A 23,988-nucleotide genomic window follows, 5' to 3' on the forward strand; every position below is an offset into this window, starting at 1 on the left:
CTGAGGGAATGTACAGAGGGTCCCCGTTAAAAATTGACACTTCATTCACGATAATGGTGATTCACGCAGCTGGGTGACATGTAAGTACAACTGCAGCCGCTTGGGGGCAGCATAGTCCGCTGTGGCGTTCAACGGTCGAACCGGACGGCGCATTCGACAGCAAGGGCTGTGATTGGCTGAGTTTTCAGTGCGTTTCTCTGTTTTTAGCAGCCCCTGCAACATGCTAATCCACTGTAGCCTAAGCTTTGTACATAATGTTAAACATAGTTTTGGATTCAGTGGCAAGATTTCTTGATTGTATAGTGCCTGTCTCTCAGTAATGTTTTAAAATGAGAGCTTCGTCAGCTGGCAGTAGGCTACTTTGTCGGTAGTCATGAGAAGTTCGCTTGCTAACAGAACATAAAAATGCTGCCCAGAAACCTTGTGAATAGTTCTGACACTAACGAGGTTGAAATATAGCCTTTGCCTACAGCATCTCCTTAACAGTAATGTTAACAAAATGACAGCATTCATATGACAAAGGAAAACGAATCCGGTCACTCAAGACTGTGCCGCAGCCGTGGGGCAGAAGACGCTTGGTGGCCGTCCACAACGTTATAAACTTAACCTAAATAGCCGGCTGCTGTAAGCTACAATCGGATTTTATTGTATACCCCTGTTGTCTCAATGATGATAACATCTCATTTCCGACTATATTTCAAAGTGTGCCGTTCATTTGCATTATTAACATAACATCGTATTTTGTCATTTTTGGCGAAGACATGTATTCCGTTAGAGATATTGAACATATTTAACATTCTCTAACCATCGTGATTTCGAATTGGTGCAGTTGTCAGCACAAAAAATCATTTTATTCTTTTGCTCTTTTGCATTGCTCTATGCTGTTCTATGGTGCTTTCTGCCTCTTGGTTGCGCACGCATGTTTTCGTGACGTTTCATAGAAATCCATATATAATGAGCGCATAAAACGACTTGTTGACGTTTTGGGACATTAATCTACATGTAGGCTACGTTAAGCTTTAAGGATTGTATGTCCTTAATTTATTTATATAGGCATATTTAGGCTACTTGCGCAAACCCTGGATACTTTTATTGCCACACAACAATATTGGTGGTATTTGTTACATTAGCTTCAAAAGGCACCGCTTCAGAAAGCTGCACTGCTTGTGAAAGAAGGGGGTGGGGGAGGGGAGCTTGCAGCCAAGTGTCGGAAAAATGCATAGCCTACAACACAGAACTCTCGCATTAGTCACTGACAGTAGACACGCTTCCAGCCTAATGACTTTCACACATTTTGAATGATTTACAGTATGCCTATACATTAGCGCTCCACGTGTAGAGACTGTGCAGAATACAATGTGTGAATGATGCTCAATGATTTGCCAATAGCCTATAATAGTCTTCTGCTGGGTTGCATGTACTGTATAGCCTAGTTTTACTGTACATTTTTTCAGCCTTTATTGGTTAAATGACCATTTTTATTACAAAAATATTTCTTAACTTCAAAAACACAGTGTCTAAAACTCGGTGTCATTCAGACTCAACCCTCTTGACGTTTGGTGATTAATTGACAGCTGTTTTGGGACACGTTAAACTTTCTTTATAATGAGCGCATAAAACGACTTGTTGTTTGGGACATTAAGCTACGTTAAGCTTTTTCACGTTAAGGATTGTATGTCCTTAATTTATTTATATATTTAGGCTACTTGCGCAAACCCTGGATACTTTTATTGCCACACAACAATATTGGTGGTATTTGTTACATTAGCTTCAAAAGGCACCGCTTCTGAAAGCTGCACTGCTTGTGAAAGAAGGGGGTGGGGGAGGGGAGCTTGCAGCCAAGTGTCGGAAAAATGCATAGCCTACAACACAGAACCCGCTTCTCGCACTAGTCACTGACAGTAGACACGCTTCCAGCCTAATGACTTTCACACATTTTGCAGAGAAAGCTCGAGTAGCCGAGAGAGCAGAGAAAGCTCGAGTAGCCGAGAGAGACGCCGAGAATGATCGGTTGAAAGCGGAGGTCAAAAACCTCGAACGAGAGCTTCAACAACTCCGAGAGACCAGCCACTTGGAGAGCCACAGAGACATTTTACAGGAGATGAGAGCTGGAATCGGAGAACTTCAGGCGACGCTACGTGAGCAGAGAAGTTATTCGACGCCTGAGAGACCAATCCCCAGGTGCACCTCGACACCAGCTCCAGAAACGTCCTCCTTGCAGATGTCTCCATTGGCCCTCTCCGTCACACTCAACGACAGCATCCAAGTTCCTAGTCAACACGCAGACGTGACCTTGCGTGATGTTGGTCCCGAAGACCACGCTAAGATTCACCAACAGAGCTACGGCCAAGTGGGCAGATACGGATGCCTGCTCTTCAGGTCCATCGTCACAGAGGAACACTATAAATCCTGGAGCGAAGGGCAAGCGAGCACTGCCGCAAAATGTGAAAAACTTTGTGGTCTCAACACTACAACGAAAGTTCCCTGCTATGGGGAGGAGTGAACTGAAGGACTGCATCAATAAGATCAACGAATTCCTCCGCACAACACGCAGATCTTCCCAAGGATTCAACGTGCTTTAAATTTAGACTGTAGAATGTAGAATGTAGACTGTTCATTATTTCAATAAATACGTTTTCTCTGAAGCACTTTCCCGACTTCGTCTTTCTATAGGCTAAGCATATCATGGAGATAGAGTAGAAAACTGGATTTAACTAAACAAATGTAACTAAGTAAACTGATTGTTTACTCTACAGTAGGCTATGTTCCCCCTCTGAGGCTGTACAGTAGGCCTATTGAAAGTAGGCTAATGAGCTCAACAGACACGTTAGCGCTTCCATTAGGAAACTTTCGTTGCAGACTTTCACAACTGATTGTTTAGCCTACTGTAGGCCTACTCTACAGTAGCCTAGGCTATAGGTTATGTTCCCCCTCTCAGGCTGTACAGTAGGCCTATTGAAAGTAGACTAATGAGCTTAGACACATTAGCGCTTCCAGCCTAATGACTTTCACACATGAATGATTTACAGTAGACACATTAGCGCTCCACGCAGTGGCGTAACTAGGCCTAGTAGGTGCAGCAAGTGCAGTCGCACCAGGGCCTGTGACCTCCGTCGCTACCCCCGCAATGCAATTGCTGGAAAATTCTATACCGGTCCTTTCTGACTACCTGCGTGCCTTTGACCAGGCCAAGGCTACAGCGCAAACACTCGCAAATAATTGGGGGTTCAGAGTACATTTGAAAATGTTAGAGCACGGAGAGTGAAGCGTCACTTTGACGAACTATCGGAAGATGAACGCTTAACCGATGCTTCAAAGTGCAGGTATTTAATGCAACTCTGGACATCATAATCAGTCAGCTCTCCCAAAGATGTGCAAGCATGCGGGAAACTTGTTATGTGGTTGAGTCTTTACGTCCTATGATCCTTCAACTTGCAGGTGATGATGAACTGCTTGAAAAGGCAAGACGTTTGTCAGACCATTATAGCATGGACATTGCACCGACATTCCCAACACAACTCCTCTCATTTAGGTCTTGCTTTAAAGCAGAGATTTCACAGAAGTCATCTATTTTTCAACTTGCCAAAAGGCTGGTGGTAGATTATGACAGTGTAACATCCACATTCGGGGAAGTGTGTACTGCTCTCATGTTGTTTCTACATTGCCTGTGACTGTGGCAACAGCTGAGCGATCTTTTTCCAAATGTTCAACAATTGCTGGTGTACAGGCTATAATCAATTAGCTAAATCATTTGTCCAGCTGTTTAAACATTTTTTCGTGTTACATTCAAACGCAAAAGGTGCTTTGATATCTTTTTTGTTTAAACGTCGGCAAGCAGAAGTAACCGTGACAAATAGGGTATAAGATATATAAACTCACGCTATTGTATTATCATATATGTTTGGTAATGGCTCAGCTTTCTCTGATTGTTCTACTGACTTGGAAACTGCATCATGGAAGCAGTAAGTCAAGTCGCATCAAAAATAGTAGTGGCAGAACTCCAAAGTGACACCTTGTGGTTGTTTGTGTCAACTGCAGTTTGTGCCATTTCTGCTGAGAAAATAGGGATCGTGATTCCTGAAGGAACCCGTCCAAACTTAACGGGGACCCACTGTACTGATAACTCTGCCTTATTTAGTTACTCTACGAGCTGAAAAACAACTGAAAATTAAGAAAATGATGGAGAAGAGTGAACAGCAAGAGGGGAAGGACGAACCAACAGAGGGCGCTGATGAGAAGGGGAAGGTCAGCACAAAACTACTGGAGAGAAAGAGAAGCGTCAGAGAGAAACCGACTGAGAACATGACCAGTGAGGTGGAGAACCGTAAACGACAGGTGCAGTACCTGGAGAAGGAACTGCAGGACAGGAACAGCCAACTACAGGACCTGAGAACCCAACTGCAGGAACAGGAGAGGGCGCTGGAGGGGAAAGACAAACAGCTGGAGGAGAGAAATAAACAGCTAGAGGAGAAAAACAAACAATTGGAGGAGAGAGATAAACAGCTGGAGGAGAGAAATAAACATCTGGAGGAGAGAGATAAACAGCTGGAGGACAGAGAACAAGTAACGTGTGAGTATATGAAACCAAATGTTTAAGTTACAAACCACCTTTAAGTTACAAACTTTTTAAAGGTCCTGTGACAGGATTTATGTGACCATACACTTTACACATAGCTTATACAAGGTTTCCTGCTTATATACATCTGTATATACAACTGTTCTGTGTTTGAATAGCCAACAGTTATCATTTTGATTTTAATTATCTTAATTACCGTGGTGGATAACCACGGTGTGAAAAACGTGTGTGGAATTCTTTCCAGCATCATCCAAGCCCTCCAAATCAGGGGCACAGGGCTTGTAATATGTTTGAAATCAGGTGCCACTGCTACACATATTTCTGGATGACCACAAACACAAACAAACCTAGCTAGATTTGTGGATCTGCAGTGCATTTTCACAGGCCTAACACTTACAAAGTTCTCAATGCTTCGGTTTACATGTAGGGACCTTCATTATGCTACTGTGTAAGTGTGGTGCTACAGTATTTTGAGTCTTGTTAGTGGCATAGAAATAGCGATTTCTTTTTACTTTACTTGTGCCCATAGGCGGAGTTTGACATTCGAGCCAGGGGGGGCAGACAAAAAAAATTGTAGCAGCTGAGACCTGGCCTACCACTTGGGGAACACAGCATGAGCACATATGGAGAAAACAAACATGCTAAATAAAGATATATACAATTACATTGTAACAATTTAACAATTTGTCCTTATGAAATCCAATGCTGCACGGTTGTCTTGAAACACAATAGACAGGGGTGTCGTCTAGCAGTTGAAAACATTCGGGGCTTGGCCCATAGAGTCATGGTTGCTGTTCACTTTTGATAAATTAATCCACTGCCTCTAGCCTCATTTGCGCCACATTGATTGAATATTTTGTACAATCATATTTTGTCAATTAAAGAATGTAATGACCTGTTGCCATCTTGTACGCTTTTTCTGTTTCTATTCTTCTGTTTCTGTTTGCTATTAAAAACAAACTATATAGCCTTGTGTAACGGATGCCAGTTAGCTGTGCTTGTGGATCGTTGGTAAACCTCTGACGCCTCAAGAGTGCTGCTGGCATGTGAGCCACCTGGCAGAGTGGAGTTTTAAACTAGATGTACCGCAGAGCAGTACAAAATATGACCGCCGCCCAGTCCAGCACATTTTTTCCACAAAAAGAAATCACGCTGAAAGGCCTATATGATTCTAACTGTCTCACTAAATTGCATTATCCACACTCAATTCTCACTGGTATCTGCTAGACAACAAGTACCAAAACATGATTAGTTCATAGATTTCACATGTAAAATTCATTTTATACAACCCCACCTCCATCTTGCCTGTTCATAATTCTGAGAAATTCTTGATTGTTTGTGTTATGTTTATGTTATGTGTGTGTGTGTGTGTGAGTGTGTGTGTGTGTGTGTGTGTGTGTGTGTGTGTGTGTGTGTGTGTGTGCGTGCGTGCTTGTGTGCTTGCGTATGTGCCTGTTCATGCAAGCGTACATATGTCTACTGTGCGAGTATGTGTCATACGTATGATTACTGTGAATGTATGTGTGTGTGTGCGTGTATCTGTTTGTGCACATGTGTGCACATGAAATGGGTTAACATGACCCCTGGAGGCAAACATACGGAAGAAAATGGTCATCCTAGGCCCTACAGTTCTTAAGATATTCACAGAGAACTGTGTCTGCCCTACCCTCCTTTCGGGGGGTCCAGTCCAGTGGGGGGACTACAGATCAAAATGAAAAATGACGGTTCCATGCTATCCATGTGGGGGTACATGCCCACCAAGTTTCGTGTACCCCGGTCTTTCAGTGTCCCGGGAATCCTTGTTGGTGTACGTCACTAAATGTACACATAAATTATTTTATTGTAAGGCCCTCCATGAACGAAAGTACACAAAACTTGGCATGCATTCGGAGGATGTCATAATGATCCTACACTTTTAATTTCGTGCAGTTTTGACCTTGTCAGCCAGAGATATTGTGATGAAAACACCTAATTTTTTGCTTTTTAATTTTTAACTAGGTGGCGCTATACATGAAATAAGTGGTAATGGGATGGGTTGACATGCCCCCTTAAGACCAACTTACATAAAAAAGGTGGACCTCCTAGGCCCTACGGTTCTTGAGATATTCACAGAAAACTGTCTCCGGCCACCTACAGGCCAGTTGGTGTATAGTAACATAAATTAATTTATTGTGTGGCCCCCCATGAACGGAATTCCACAAAACTTGGCGTGCATACAGAGGGTGTCATAATGATCCTACACTTCCAATTTCGTGCAGTTTTGACTATGTTAGGTCACAGATACCTTCAATTACAACACCTAATTTTTTCTTTTTTGTTTTTAACTAGGTGACGCTATACATGAAATGAGTGGTTATGGAATGGGTTGACATGGCCCCTTGAGATCAACATACAAAAAAAAATGGTCCTCCTAAACCCCACGGTTTTCGAGATATTCACAGAAAACTGTGTCTGCCCTACCCTCCTTTCGGGGGGTCCAGTTCAGCGGGGGGGCTACAGATCAAAACGAAAAACTATGGTTCCATGCTATCCATGTGGGGTTACATGCCCACCAAGTTTCGTGTACCCCGGTCTTTCAGTGTCCCGGGAATCATTGACGGAAATTTGGGCATGCGAAAAAAAAAAAGAAAAAAAAATCTGACTAAACCTATATGACCGCCGCTTCGCTGCGCGGCGGTCATAATAACAAGATGCATCGGTCATGTATGCTTAGCTTTAAGGAGAACGAGTCATTGAAAACTCAAATTCGATTCAACAAAGGCAAAGCAAGTAAACTCCAAACTGTAGGCTATTGAGTGTAGGGCAGACTTAAATCATAGTGAGAACTCCAAGAATCAAAGGAAGTGTTCACTTGCAGTGATGCCTCTCCAATCGCAGAAACGAAGAGCAATCACACCATTACGTTAAGACATGTTAAGAAAAAAATATTCATATTTTGCTGTAATCCAATGACACGAAAAAAAGTAATCCACCGCAATCAGTAGGCCTAGATGCACAAAAAGGGTCATGGTGTAGCCAGGCCTACGCACGTCACATTCACCAGCCAGTTCCAAACAGGTGAACAAGGCTTCGCCACTTTGCTGTTTAAACTAAGTGGAATAAAAAGTCCAAATCTACACACAATGCAAAATCAATTAGTAAGCTGACAGGACATTTATATACATGGCATTTAGGCAGCCTTTATTGCAACGTTGGCACGGCAAGATGTCCATACTAGTGCAACAGTAATTTTCATGTCGTAATGTCGCTTTCGATGTGAAGGATCACAAGAGAAGAAAACCTGGCTGCTCCCATCATCAACTGCAGCCCATTCCTTATATTGTTGTTTTGTGTTATTTAAATTATTTTTAAAATATCTGGTCATGCCAGACGTATTTCACTCATTTTTGAAACAATGCAATTACCCGTTTCCATCAGGGGGGGCAGTGCTCCCCTGCCCCCCCACTAACTCTGCGTATGCTTGTGCCCCTAAGACTAGCGTTATAAGCAGAGACGGTTGATAAAGCGAGACGATTCATAAGAGGGTAAATTCTGGCACGTTGTGACGTGGGGTTCGAAGCAGTCACGCCCATTTAGGAGTCTAGCGGTAGGTCCAGTGTCTATGTATTCCTATGGCAGAAATGAACATTTTCACGGAATATGACCAATCCCTTAGCCCTAAATTCAGCGATGTAAGTTTTGAACCCATTTTCTAGAAGCCACATGTCTCCCTAACATTCCGACATTGAAACTGTATTTTCCAACGAAACAAATAAAGACAAAAATAGCTTTGTTCGTGATCTGTCACTGTCTCCTCAAAGCTCTGGTGCACAGCCACCTGTTCTCAGAGGCTCTAGACTCAGAGATGGTTGATAAACTAACCTAACATATTTTTTGCTAGAACTAGTAGACTACCACAAAGTTGCTGAACATATGTTATTTCAGGTTTGTTTGCAACAATATATAAGTTTAACCAAAGTTCTTAGCTGCTAGCTAGCTAGCGAACATTCCCATTCACTTTCCGTTTACTATGCTAACGTTAGCTAGCTAGCTAGCTAGCTCGGTTAACGGGGCAAAATGAAATTATTCATTGCGTGTCCGAAAGAGTGTTTCATTGGCATCACACACAAACAATGACTGTAAAATAGTATACAAAATTATATGTATATGTTATTATTGCTTATTCAGAGAAAAGTTTATGTTTTGACACGCCTATTTAGGAGTCCGGAACTAGTGCCATTTCGTTCCATTGATGAATCGTCTTATGATTCATCTTAGTTAACTATAGAATCTTTGTTATAAGTATTAGCGGTTTGCGATAAAACTAGTCACATTCTATTAGCATGAAAACAAATCCCAGAGAACGGGCGAACTCGGTACACGGTGTTATTAACCCCTAGGTTAATTTTGTGCCGGAATTGTCCTTTAAGAATCTGAACTCTTCATACAGTATGAATATGTATTCTTCAGGAACTAAAATGTGTCTTTAGGGATTAATCAATGACTGGTGTGCATCTTTTATATCAGGTCAAAAAGTTTGCACCTGACCTGCAGTCCCATTTGCTGTGGATCATTACTTTTTACCCCTTTTTTTACCCTATTTTTCTCTCATATCTAATGAATGGTGATGGTCACAGTCAGAAGACACCGTCTACTGCCTCCTGCAGGTGAGGAGTTTCTCTGGTGTACTTGCATGTGAATTGGTGACCATCTCAAAGCATTCCCGTTCATTCCTTGTCCATTGCAATAAAACATTAAACATTTCTAAACATTAAATAATGAAACAAAAATAATGAGTTTAGTATAAACATTAATGTCATTATATATCCTCAGTTCCCTGTTTAAAATACATTCTTATTCCGTAGAGTATTTCATGAGTGTAATCAATCCTCACCACACTTCACACTGCAGTAGAGTATTTCATGAGTGTAATCAATCCTCACCACACTGCAGTAGAGTATTTCATGAGTGTAATCAATCCTTACCACACTTCACACTGCAGTAGAGTATTTCATGAGTGTAATCAATCCTCACCACACTTCACACTGCAGTAGAGTATTTCATGAGTGTAATCAATCCTCACCACACTTCACACTGCAGTAGAGTATTTCATGAGTGTCATTAATCCTCACCACACTGCAGGGGCTGGACGGGCCTCGGCTCCAGTGTCTCTCTGTGCTGGGCTCGTCAGACCAGATCTTCCACGTATCACGACAAGACAGAGCATGGAGCTCCCTCCACGATGTACGTCACTATTTACCTACATCACAGACAGATGGAGTATGAAGCACCCTATGAACTGTAAGTCAGTATTTAGCACAGTTATGCTGTATGTCAATTTGTATTCAGTTTGCACATCTCGGTGTCTTGTGAGCCATGGGGAGCACAGTGAGTCGGGAGGATTGTCAAAGTGTCCTTGAATAAAAATGACTCTCAACCCCAATCTGCTTCTGATGAACAGGTTGGTGCCTTGTATGAGAGCCTCCGGTGTGTGTGTGCACTGTATGTCAGTCCTGCATAGGAGTCTCTGTGGGGGTCTGGTTATGGGTCCTGCATAGGAGTCTCTGGTGTGGGGGTCTGGTTATGAGCCCATTATCTACAAGTCATATGTCCGACATTGAAATTGTATTTTCCAACTAAATAAATAAAGAGAAAAATAACTTTGTTTATGAGCTGTCTTGTCTCACTTGATCTCTAGAAGCTAGTTTCTAGACCCAGAGACAGTTGACAAACTAACCTAACTTAGTTTTGCTAGGACTAGTAGACTACCACAAAGTTGCTGAACGTTTGTTATTTCAGGTTAGTTTGCAACAATATACAAGTTTAACCAAAGTCCTTAGCTGCTACCTAGCTAGCGAACATAACTAGCCATTCCCATTCACTTTTCGTTTACTGTGCTAACGTTAGCTACTGTAGTTAGCTCGGTTAACAGGCAAAATGAAACTATTTATTCAGTGTCTGAAAGAGTGTTTCAATGGCATCACACAAAAGCAATGGCAATAAAATAGTACACAAAAGTTTATTAATATGTTACTGCTTATTCAGAGAGAAGTTTATGCTTCAAAGTGCCTATAGGAGTCCAGAACTAGTGTCAGTTTTGATGTGTGACGGCTCCCGTAGTTCTAAATGAGACGTTAGTGGGAGAATTTCTTACACAGGGGAGGCTTTAAAGTTAAAATTGTTCTCATCATAGTGTTGTTGTCATTTTAAATGTTACATTTTAAAGTTAACATTGTTTTTATTTTAAATGTGTACAGTTTCTGCACAATACTAAGTATCATCGTGTAAGTTATGAATTCTCGCCACACTGTGGCTTACCCTGTGCTCTATACTTACCGCAGTAACTGGTTGGGCTTCAGAGCCGGCGTCTCTCTGTGCTGGGTCCCATGATGCAGTTTCCCCCCACATCACCACCAGATGGAGCCGGGGCCATCCCCCGAACTGTGAGTCAGCATTTAGCACTGTAATATGTGCATTTGTACTCGGCTTACAATGTCATTTTTGGGTAAGCATGGATGGAGAACACAAGCAGCGCTGTGGCACCAGTGGTTGGCATCCTTCAATAGACTTTTTTTTTGGACCAAAACTAAATGATACAATGAAAACTGACATACTATATGTTTTTGATCATGTACAGTACATTATCAATAACATGAAATGCCCATTTCCCTTCCATTGGACTCTAAACATTAGGCAACACCAGTCCAATAGCAATACATTTCCTAAATCTAAATTTACTTAGTAAGGCCCAGCTGACAGTGCTATTTTGTATTTAATATTATGAATGGAGTCCAGACAGAAGACAAGGCCATTTGTGAACAGATAACTCTTCAAGTAATGACATATGAATTTGTCTGTTTCCAGTTCAAAGAGAGAGCCTGGGTCCAGCCGCCACAATGTCTCCTGCTGTGTCTGAGCTGAGGCTGGTGCTGCTGGGGGGGAGCACAGCTGGGAAGAGGGCAGCAGGAAACACCATCCTGGGCACAAACACACTCACACACACATCCACAGAGACCCAGCACAGTGAGAGCAGACAGGGGGAGGTGGCTGGGAGACGGGTGACCGTGGTGGACACTCCAGACTGGTTCTGCAGTAGACTCTCTGAGAAGGACATGAGACAGGACGTGGGGCTTTGTGTCCGTCTGTCTGCCCCAGGACCTCACGCCTTCCTCCTGCTGATTCCAGTGGAGCCGTCTGAAGGGGAGGAGAGGAGGATGCTGGAGAAAATGGAGGATATTTTTGGGGAGGGCTGTTGGGGACACACACTGATCCTCTTCACCCATGCTGAGGGGCTGAGAGAGAGGAGTGTGGAGGAGTTGCTCCAGACAGGGAGCCAGGAGCTCCAGCAGCTGGTAGAGAAATGTGGGAACAGGTGTCACCTTCTCAACGTTAAGGACAGGCCTGATGACACTAACATCACACAGCTGCTAGAGAAGATAGAAGAGATGGTGTCAGGAAACAGAGAGAGATTCTACAGCAGTGAGACCTACCAGGAGGCAGAGAGACAGCTCAGAGAGATAGAGAGAAGGATGCAGAAAGAATGAGAGGTGGAGGAGAGGAAACTGAGGCAGGAGAGAGAGAGAAGAGAGGAACATGATACAAATGTGCAGGAGTCTCCAGGGATGGATTACTGCACGGGCCTACCGGGCCCAGGCCCAAGGGGTCAGGGGGCCCTGAAGCCCAAGCCCAAGCCATGGAATCAATATTGCCTCAATATCAACAAATCAGGATGTACTGTAGGCTATGAATCTGATTGAATTTAGTATTGGCCATCAAAATGCACCAGAATACAGGAAATCCCATCAAACAAATAAAAAAAATTATGGGGGACGACCCCCAAACCCCCCCTCCCACATATACGACAATAAATGGGGGCCCTTAATACATCTTGGCCCAGGGGCCTGAAAGTTCATAATCCACCCATGGGAGTCTCTGAAGAAGATGGAGGGAGAGATTCAGCAGCATGAAGGAGAAATTAGAATATTAAGTGAAAGAACCTCAGAGCTGGAGGGAAAGCTGAAAGGAGAAAGGGATGAAGAGAAGAAGAGAGAGATGGAGAGAGAATTACAGTTTTTCTCAGTCGCTTTGGTGCTTTTCTCACATCACTATTAACATTTGCACAGAAGTTGTGAGTGAGAAGTGCATTTCTCAAAACAATTAGTGCAAACTGCAAAACCTAGTGGACGACCTGCAAAAGCACGTCACTTGCTCAAAATGGATAGTCCATTCCTCGAAAGCAGGTATTCATGTCAATGAAACTGTCAGTGTCATCAAAATGAGAAGTCTTGACACCATCGTTTATGAACAAGATAGTCAAATGGCTTTGTCATGTTTTCATTATGACAGTTCTCAGTGTTTTCCAATGTAAAAAAAGGTCAGAACTCGGTGACACTACCTGAACATGCTCAAGACAGCACTATACAGTACTTGTACAGCCATTTGAAAACTACAGTAAAGTTACACATTGCTGTAGTTAGGGAGTAAGTGAGTACAAGACACTGAGTAAGTACATTTTTACTGTATGCTCTTTGCAATTCTACAGCATTGTGACAGAATTTGATAACTAGTTCAACAATTTTGTATGTAATGTCTCAAGCAATGAAATGAAGACTATTAGTTTTATTGGGAACGACTATTCAGCATCCATAAGTATAGTTCATTTTGACTGACATGACATAAGCAAATGATAATGTTAAAAAACAGCAGAGAATTGTATGAAAGCAACTGATACATGTCCAAAAGCATTTGCAATTTGTTCAGAGGAAGGAGAAATTGCTACTATGATGTGCACAAATGACTAAATGTTGAGAGAGGAGATGGAGCTGAAGCTGAGCCGAGTAAGAGAGAAGAGGAAAAAAGAGAAGAGAGAGATGGAGGAGAGAAACAGAGAGGAGATGAGAGAGAGCTGCGAGAGAGAGGCCAGGGCTGAAGCAGAGAGAAACCTCACGAAGATCATCCTGCCTGAACTACTGAGAAACATCAACATCACCAAGGAGAAGATGGAGGGAGAGTTCAACAGGCAGATAGAGGAGAGGAATAGAGTGATCGAGACACGTATTTGGGAGCTCAGAGAGAGGAATACAATGTTGGAGAAACTGACACACAGGAGCAGCGATGAACAGAAAGCAATGGAGGTAGAGCTGCAAAAGCAGGAGAGAGAGATGGAGAGACTGAGACACATGCTGGAGGAGAAGAACAGAGAGATGGAGAGACTGAGACACATGCTGGAGGAGAAGAACAGAGAGATGGAGAGACTGAGACACATGCTGGAGGAGAAGAACAGAGAGATGGAGAGGATGAAACTGAAACAGAAAAGAGAGAGAAGTCTGGCAGAGAAGGAGCGACTGAAACGGATTACTCTGAAGCTGAACAGAGAGATGGAGAAGCTGAGGCAGGATGTCAGCAATCTGAGCCACACCCAGTCTCTGCTGAGAGAAGAGTGTGAGAGGGACTGAGCACAGGATGAAGATGTTAGTCCTAAGAGTTGGTGACGTGAGAAGATGAGGAAGGGACTTATTGAAAAGAGATCAAGGAGGGAGGTACATATGGAGAGGATGTATCATTTCTTTCCACCAGTAGACTTTAGGAATTACAGTCATACCCGATTTCAAGTCCATAACATATTTTGTCACACTTAGGACCACTAGCTGCCCATTCGGTGAGAGCACTGTAAAAAAAAACGATCTCTGTAGGCAGCCCAGGCTCCGAACACTGGAAACACGAGTGGGGACAACCTGCCCCCCAAACAGAAACAAAACCATGCATGGAATTTCTCTGGGAATGCTGAAGGTAGGGGTTAGTTTACCTCTTAGTTAAAATATTTTAAAAAATTGTCTGCTAATGAATTTAAATATAAACATAAACACAAACCAAAGCGACTTTCTGCAAAATCCCTGACTGCACCTTCAAGGTTGGCAAATTATGCTAGATAGGTTTGAATGCATATGTTATGTTATAAGCAGGACACTGCCATGTAAGAAACAGGGTAATACAAGTAACAAGTTTAGCTAATAACTAATTAGCATAATCTTAAACATTACTGTACACAACCCTCATCCTGGTCTGATATCATGATATCTGCAGTGCTCATCCTGGTCTAATATCAGGATGATATCTGTGGTGCTCATCCTGGTCTAATATCAGGATGATATCTGTGGTGCTAACCCTCATCCTGGTCTAATATCAGGATATCTGCAGTGCTAACCCTCATCCTGGTCTAATATCAGGATATCTGCAGTGCTAACCTAACCTGACCCTAGCCAGATGAATTTTGCTCCGCCTAGCTCCACTCATCCATCTGGAACCGATCCATTGAAGTGTTGCTTCAGAAGGCTGGGCCTAATCAAAAAATGCTTGCATATGATTGAATAAGCCACTTGTCCGTCATCTATTGACGTGCTACTTCAACCACTCACATCGAAGCCAACCCGTGACGCTAATAACAGTCTCACAGTCGCTTCTACGCTATGTCACATCTATGAAACTCCCGCCCTGCGTCCTGATTGGCTGTACCATAAAATCGGTTGCAGAAATCACTCTCAATGGAAGAGGTCCCAGATGGATGTGAGTGAAGCTAGGCGGAGCTAAGCGGAACAAAATTCATCTGGCTATTGTCAGGTTAGTGCTAACCCTCATCCTGGTCTAATATCAGGATATCTGCAGTGCTAACCCTCATCCTGGTCTAATATCAGGACGACACTTGGATCCATACAGCCTGTTGCTCAAAGCCCTCATGAGACACAATATCTTTATGACCCCTGAGATTAGTCTATGGTTGTAGTAATACATAACTGCAGCTCATGAGCTTGGTTTATTATGAGCTGCCAAGAAATTTACATAAAGTGTTTCACGCTGATAGTTTTGCTGCAAATCTAAGTCTGTAGGCCTATGCTGTGTGGTTGAAATAGCTAATGTGTGTTAGGATAAGTTGTTGTCCACTGTTACCTTTGGGCTAATAGAACTGTTAAACTACTATGCTGTACAGCGTATGTTCTTGTTTTATGTGTGTGGTAAATTCTCAATCTGGTAATGTCAGTTGCTACACCTCTCACCCTTGTCTGTTGGTTTGTTGACCCAAACGTTAATTTTCTCGTATTTGAAAAAAATACCCAGATCCGTTTATTGGGTGCCACGGATGTCTATCAAATGCGTCTGTGCATAGCTCATCATCGTCTTGCTTTCCCCCTTGTTCTGTGATTGGTCCCCTATCTCAGGCGAAAATTTGCTCCATGGTCTCCAGGCTGCCTTAGCAGCGTGAATCAAATCGTGCGCAAGGCAGCATGGGAACACCCAGGCTAAATAATGTGTCTTATATCCTTTTTTGCAGCACATGCTAAGCAATATGATCAAAGTATTGTCATTTCATTTTAACCAACATCAAAATATGTATTTATTTATTTATTTATTATTTTATAAAGAAACTATTGGCCAAGAACACAAATATGTAGATTAAACTTTTTCTTCTACTTGAAACACACTTATTCTGAAATAAATACCATTGACATTTTTACTACAACTATTATAAGATATCACTCCTCAAAGTCATGTTGACACTACTTTCTATAATGCAAGTCAATGGGTGGATTACGGTCTATGGATAGATGGCGCTGTTGCTGATCTAGTTAATCTAATAATAATAATAATAATAATACATTTTATTTGTTACATAGCGCCTTTCAAAGCACCCAAGGTCGCTTTACACACTAGACATTTACGCGTAAGACAAAATGCCAGACGGAGCGGCGTAGTCGCCAGCATTCCTGTGACACCTAATGGTAGACATACAAGACAGACAACAAACAAAAATGAACAAGTAATAAAATAAATCAATAAATAAGAAATTAAAATAAAGAAAAGTCTGTGTTAATTTAAGGTTAGTCCAACTCAGTCCAATGGCAATGATATGGCGTAGCTACAGCTGTGTCTTCAGACCAACCCGGAGGATTTAACGTTAACAGGCCTTCAATAAGTGATTAATCTACCCATCACCTATCACTCATATGGAAATGACTTCCATACAAACGTCCCATGGTCATTTCAGTTTGCTTCCTGGTTGGTCTGATGGTCAGAAATAATGATGAAACAATGTTTTTATTATATATATTTTTTTCACAAATTTTTTTCACATTTTTTTTTTGTCTTTCACACATTCCTGTTGCGGTAAAAAAATACATGTCCTTAAAATGACAATAACATTGGTTCTACTTAATGGATTGGAAAACCAATTATCTTAGCATACAGTAATCCCTGAATCCTCCCCTTTCAATAGGCACAGAATTCTGAGGGTTAAACTCTGGTATTGGTCTGACAGTCCTCCTGTCCTCTCCAGTCCTCTAGTTTTTGTTCTAGTCTAAATCCTAAACAGGGCGTACATTTTCAGTTGAGGAATCACATCACTTTTTTAGACCTGAAATGGACATAGAGCCTTAAATTAACCAATTGGTCATCCAGGTGACATTCATGTTCATTCTGTGGACAAACACCAACCAGTGTAAATAGATAACACTTTTGCCACCACATGACATCCAGGTCTACATCAGGAAGAGATGAACAATCTTGTTGAATGTTATTCTAATGATGTAAGTTTTTTTTTACCATTCTTAGAAAAACAAATACAACAAGGACTTTATTATAACTGAAGCTGACACAGTTACACTTGCAATGAAGTAAGCACAAGGAAATTCCCTTCAAGGCTAAAAAAGATCTAAGCTGTGTTGTAAGTAGAAAGATCAGTGACTCACGTTTTCTTATACCCCAGACCAAAACCAAAATAATGAAGATCAACACTAGCAAAGCAACAGCCACTGCAGGCAATGTAGTGTTTCCAGCTCCGCCATCATGCGATATATTCACTAAAAAACATAAACAGTCACTTTTTTGTTTTTTTAATGATTGCAATGCGTGTATTAGGTATCATTAGCTCACTCAACCAGACAACCAGTAAACACAGAGCAGGATAAGGTCAAGTGACACATAAACTCTCTCTCATCGCTGCCCCTCTTCTGGTTCAAAGTGTTTCCTCCCCGTCGGTCATAACACACAACACACTGAAAGTCCCTACTGTAGCATCGGAATGTCACTACCACCTCAGCTGTAGGCTGCACTCTAGAACACATTTTAAATAAGGCGTCACCAGACCAGTGCTAAGCTGGTAAATCATCCATAGCACAGACTGATTTTTTTGTAATAATTATGTAGCACTATACAGCCTTGTTTATACACAAATGTTTGTACACTGATTGTGGAGTTAATACTAATAAAGCAATTAGAGCTTGATGATCCTTACCGTCTTCCCTCAACACCAGTAAGGTAGTGTTCTGGTACGTAGGCCTCCTGCTTCCATGGTAAAATGCAAGACACTGAAAGGTGGTGAGGTTGTCGTACTCAGAGACGTTGCGTAACTCCAGGCTGAAGTTGCCAAACTGCAGCTGATTGGTGAAGAGCCGGGTCCTGTTGTGGTAAGAGGGGGACTGATGCGTAAACTCCTCCTGGCCTTTGTTGAAGACGTGAACCACCTGGTATGTTTTGTCTGTTTGCCAGTAGACTCGGATGTCACCCAGAGAGGGAGGTGGGAGTGGGAGCAGACAGGGGAGAAGAGCGCACTCTCCCACACTCACCTGCTGCAGATCCTCATGCTGCTCCTGCTCTACCGCTCCTGAAGAGAGAGGACGACTCACCATGTTACTGTCAAACATAATACAGTCCCTGGGATAGACTAATCAGAAGACACACACACATGCAGATGAAATGCAACTTGGGTTGGATATGTTCCTTCTTCTTTTTGCACAGAACCACAACCACACAGGGAAAAAAACACGTTGCAAGTCTGGATGGGTACATGGGCAGCATAGCAACTTCCCATAACACAAAACCATACAGAAGAAAGCCCCATGAAGCTATTGTACATATGAAACTTTGTTCTGATATAACCTTTGTGAAAAGTCAGATAGGCTCACATTAGAAGGCTGTACCACTGCCGTGAATACCAATTGCACGTTGAACCCTCCTCTCATGTGCAGCAGCTAACTGTGACTAACACCCCTGCAGCTGGAAAAATATTTCGGAGAAACAATGATTTTGGGTTCCCTAAGCAAAGCCTACCTGATGTTTATTAGGAAAATGTTCCATTCATTGTGTGAATACCAAAAAATGATATTTGAACCCCCAATCTGAGCAGTCTAGATCTGGGCCTGCTATACATGTGCATTGTTGGAGATGGAGGATTTAGAACAGACAAAATATACAACAAAAGCCAAACACCTGTGTCATCTTACATAGTCAAGAGTATTGTTCACAAGGTGATAATAAGGCTAGCATAATAATAGTCTTTTTATTTTTTTCACAGCCTTTACTTTTTATTTATTGCTCACAGGAGATTTCTGAGATGCACAGATGTGAACAATATTAATTTATTTACATGGTATAACTTGCCCGTCCGAAGAAAGTGCCCAAAATCGCCATTTTGGCAGCCATTTTCTTTATGCTATTTAGATGGTCAAAAACTCAAAATTCTGCTTGGGAACAGGGCAGCACATGTTAATTATGATAAAAAAAGTCCTTCTTCTTGAAATAGCAATTGTCTATTAGAAGGTAGACTTACAAGCTGTAGGAGGGACTGAGAGGAGGGGAGAGATGCCAGGAAGATGCTGTATAATGTGTGTTATCCCTCCCATCCCTTATGTAACTCCCATCAACTCACAAGTCTTCTCACAAGTTTCTCAGTGCCCCACCTAGATTACTCTGGAGGTTGACACAACAGAGGTAAGATTGGTCTTTCATTTTGCATTTAGCTAGATTCTGCCTTGTGACTCACCATCATTTCTGTGTACCATAATATAACTAACCCTATAAAATCTTTCTGCTAATACATGACCAAAAGGAGTCACCAAACACGGTGACAGACACAACATGTAATGATGGGATACTGGGATTTGAATGCAGTCATTCATTTGATGCGATACATTCTGTCAAAGACTAAATAACTGCTTTAAAACTGCAACTAAAACACTGCACACATTTTTATGTTTTGTTAAGTGATGGCTTTGATATATTTTCTATGGTAGGACCCATAATATTTAATTTGAACATTAACCCTAATCCATTTTTTCACCAAATAACTTTCAAAAGTGATGTTTGCTGTTGCTCTCTCGCTTTGAATGTATGGAATGTTAAAGTCAGACAATTTATTACATGTGGGGAATGCCTCTTTTCCAATTAGACATTAATGAATTGTTTGACTGGACCTAACTGTTGTATAATACCTAATTAGTACCATTAGGTAGAAGACCACTTAGACAGCATCTCAGGGTCTTTAACTTTATCTGGGATATATGCCATTCCCCCCCAAAAAATTGCACTGTGCCTACTTCAGAGGGCACTGTTTTCATCTATTTTGGCCTACCATCGAAAGACCTCTTTAGAAAGCTGAGACTGTAGTTAGGAAACAATCAGAATTAATGTGTCATGTATTGGCACAGAGTTACAGCAGCTAGAATATAGTTTTTTCTACATCTCAGCCCTCTATAGGCATTTTTCCACCGACTCTCAGCCCAAATGCATACTGACTATAAAAGGCTTACTGTATATGAACCCCTTGGTGTAGAAGCATAATCATGCTCTCAAATGAAAGGTAACACTCTGAAGTTTCTTGTAGACTTGGATGTCAGGGGTTTTGATATAGAATGACTACACAGAATATGGAATTATAAACACAAACGTCTCTATTTTTGCATTTTTTTGTTCAATGGGTGTGCATAAGATGGACTATACATCTGCACAACTTACTGCTAAGGATATACACTATGTCTGGAATGGTAGGGAAGCACCAAAGGTGGAGTGGGGGGGGGGCATTTAAATCAAATTTAATTGAGACATAGTAATTACATTTGTTTTTGAGACATAGTAAGTTAATTTGACAATGTAAAGCACTATACAGATTGTACATGAAAAAGATTGTCATGTATGGATTCCCAAGAGTCCAAGCTTTCAAACGCTGTATAATATTACTATGGTACATAGCAATATGGTGCATACAATTTTGATTTAGAATGTTGAATGAAGGTGTGTGTGTGTGTGTGGGGGGGGGGGGGTTGTTGTTATATGATGTTGTGTGAAACTGTTGTCTCTTTTTCTTCAGTTGCAATTGGGAAGTCAAAATCATTTTGATTTCCACCATGGTGCACCCTGACCCAGACAAAAATATCCTGGAAATACTGAGGAAGTTTATGGTTTCAGGAGGTGCCCCTGCATTAGTGATGTCAATTATCATATTCCAGTATGTTTTAAAACTGGACTTCACCTGTCCTTGTTCTTCATCAAAGTATCAACTTGTCATTGTGGCAATGTATATGGTGCTGCCTTTTTTCACACTGTTTCTTGTAGTCTGTTTGAAAGACAGACAGTTCAAGAAGACAATCAAACATTGTTTCGTTAAATATGGAAAATGTCAAAAACAGTGTGAATGCTCAAACTGCCTGCAATTTTGCTTTCTTATCTGTAAGTGTTTTCTTAAAGGGGGGGTAATTGCCATGATATGGGTAATAACAGCATTATTTGATGGAGAGTGGTACATATGTTTAATGACTTATGGTGGCGAGCATGAACAACTCTTGTGCAAGAAGAACCGTACTCAAGCAGACAGTCTTACTTTCAACAAGTTGAAGAGTGAATCACAAGTAAGTGAAACAACATCACCTCCACTTTCTCTGTATGATGTACATTATGTATAACAAAGTTGCTTATTGTTTTAATTTCTTTATGTCCTATTGTAGGTAATTGGATTCGGGTGCCTTTGTGTAGTTTTACTTCTCTGGATATTACTCCCTCCTCTCTTTTTAATGAAGCGTCCATTCTATGAATTAAAGTATGAAAAATATAAAGAAAAGGAGACACACTTGTATATAAAAAAGAAAATACAAGAGCTAGCAAAAGACAAAGCTAAAATCATGTGTATTGATATATTTGACAAAATTCAGAAAGAGGAGCTGAAACAGGAGTCAAAAGAAGGGTCAAAAGAAGAAGAATCTAGCTGGATTGTAATTTCTGACCCATTACTTTATGTAACAACAAAAACTCCTACAGCAGGAACAAACCCAGCCAGAACAGAAACAGCAAAGATAGCAGAGGCAAAGATAGCAGAGGCAGAGACAGCAGAAGCAGAGACAGCAGGGACTGTAGGGAAAGACACAGCAGGAGAAAAGACAAAATAGACAATAACAGGAAACGTAGCAGAGATATAGACAGCAGAAACAGGGACCGATATTTCTATAATGTAATGGAAGATCATAAACATTGTACTTGTGTAACATATACCTTATAATCAATTTGTTTATCTCTGACTCCTCGACAAATACTTCTGGAACAGTTTTCAAAAACGCTTACAACTGCCTTTACCAAGATTTTTTTCCTCATTGGGGGGGCGGATACTTTTTATTTGGGGTATGTAGAAATATATACTGCATCTGTAATGGACATTTTAATGTATGAATCGTTTAATCATATCAGTGTGGACTAATGTATGCAATATTATTGATTTGAATTAATTAATAAAATATTTGTTATGCCATTGTTATGGCTCAGGCTTGTATGGGCCGAAAACATGAAAACGAAATGAACACCTAACGAAATCTAAGAAACATATTTATTTATATATCAAAACAGTATTTCTAGGGAATGTGGGATCTGGTTGAGGATGTAATGAGTGACTAGAATGCTGTCAGGAAATCGGAGTGAGAGTGGAGAGTGTTTGTTGTGTAGTACAAGGGAATGTATGCGATAATGAGTGTGTGCATGAATGTAGAGTATGTTGTGAGCCTGAGAGCGTAGGCCTGTGTGTGTGTGTGTGTATGTGTGGGTCGAGAGAGGAAGAGTGCAAGTGGGTCCTGTCGCGTGTGGCACAATAAATGTGGACCTGTCGGGTCATGCGTTACGGAGCCCTAGAGGGGTCATTGCTAGGTATGTTTTGGTATATATGTCGTGCCACTCTTAACAATGCAGATCTGAACCTCTCTCAGACAAACACCACACAGAATAAATTTACAGGATTTATTAACAAGGGAGCAGCAGCAAGCATAGTACAGAGCAGGCAGAAGATGTTAAGTGGTAACAGTATCAGGCCCGAGCCCACCCTCTGTTAAGGTCCAGGATATCCCCCACACACAGTTCTGTTCTGTCCACAGTGCTGCCCCTAACGGCTAATTTTCTAACAACTAATCTTTCGACCTTATTTTTCGATTAGTCGACTAATCTAAACGACTAATTTTTTTAAAAATCAAGTGCTTGTTATTTTGTTGTGTCCATTTTATTTTGAACTCAACTAAAGGGAAAACGTAAAATACATATCACCCTACTTTTGTTAGAAGCTGTATTACTGTAAGTAAACTGTTCAAAAACATTATGTATAAAAAAAAAACACCCATTTAAATTCTACCTTCAGATCTAATGTCAGACCTTTGATAGACTTTATTTGTATGCCAGTGTTGCCATGGACATAGACAACTTATTTGACCTGTGGCCCGGTCATGGCATACTTTGGGGTCATAGGGCCCACCTACATGAACCCACCTCCCATCAAATTATCATTATATCACATCACAATTGTTATTGTTATGCTATATTGTTATACGTGTGTGAGCACGCCTACTGATTAGGCGCACACTAATTGTGCCCACCTGTGGGAATGACATGGAACCAATGGGCACAACACTCCCTGGAAATATAATGGTGTTCTGCGAGGCTCGTGGGAGTGAAAGTTGCCGTCGCTGGCAGTAGGCTACTCTGGAGGACAGGAGCGTTTTCCTGTGCTTATCTCACGCTGGGCATCGGTAGATGGACTTTTATACTAGGCTAATGTATGGGGGGGGGGGGTGCATAGTGTTTAGCTTTATGGTGGGTTTTAAGGATGTTGGCTGATTGTGCCGTGCCGTATGGCCCATTCTCACTGCAGTGTGACGAAAGCTCCCTGGAATCCTGCCTTACTTCACCCGACATTTGACTAGTAGGCTACCCATCATTGGCGGAGCGAGGGGGTGGCTTTCGGGGGCTCAAGCCCCGAATCTTTTTTCAAAAGCCCCGAATGTTTTTTTTGTATGTGTTTTCAATTTCCAACGATTCTAATGTCTAATTTAACTTCCCCTCGGTTTCTCTATAAATGTTACAAAATGTAGGCTACTATTACTGAGCAAATATCCCTTATTTTCAAAGCCCAATATTGACAGATAATCTGATTTCCCACACGATGAGTTTAGGCAATGCCAGAGCCGAGATGTAGCGGTTTACGTCATAAACCTGGCAGGAAAGTTCAGAGCGGTGCAATCAGTTTAAACAGCAAGCCGGTAAGAAAAACTATTGTCAATACATTAGGCAATTAGGCTACTGTACCCCGGTATACAAAAATAAACTTCAGAAAGACAGAAAGTTTGTTGTACTGAATTCAT

General features: G+C 41.5%; 1 protein-coding gene and 2 long non-coding RNA genes across 3 annotated transcripts in view; 2 read left to right on the forward strand and 1 right to left on the reverse strand.

The window, feature by feature from the left end:
- Window positions 1–14,013, forward strand: part of LOC121690582 (GTPase IMAP family member 7-like) — a 69,621-nt gene extending 55,608 nt beyond the window's left edge. The window contains exon 2 of the mRNA XM_042071109.1: window positions 13,956–14,013. The gene's annotated coding sequence lies outside the window, so the exon portion shown is untranslated. The remainder of the gene's footprint in view (window positions 1–13,955) is intronic.
- Window positions 14,014–16,844: 2,831 nt separating this feature from the next.
- Window positions 16,845–18,219, reverse strand: LOC121692134. The gene is made up of 3 exons (XR_006025233.1): window positions 17,841–18,219; window positions 17,296–17,406; window positions 16,845–16,961 (listed from the first exon to the last, which is right to left on the reverse strand). It is a non-coding gene; the product is annotated as an uncharacterized LOC121692134 (long non-coding RNA).
- A 1,046-nt stretch (window positions 18,220–19,265) lies between these two features.
- Window positions 19,266–21,514, forward strand: LOC121692223. The gene is made up of 3 exons (XR_006025241.1): window positions 19,266–19,315; window positions 20,691–21,228; window positions 21,325–21,514. It is a non-coding gene; the product is annotated as an uncharacterized LOC121692223 (long non-coding RNA).
- Window positions 21,515–23,988: the final 2,474 nt, after the last annotated feature.

Source organism: Alosa sapidissima, chromosome 2 (genome assembly GCF_018492685.1).
Source record: "Alosa sapidissima isolate fAloSap1 chromosome 2, fAloSap1.pri, whole genome shotgun sequence".
Lineage (NCBI taxonomy): Eukaryota > Metazoa > Chordata > Actinopteri > Clupeiformes > Clupeidae > Alosa > Alosa sapidissima.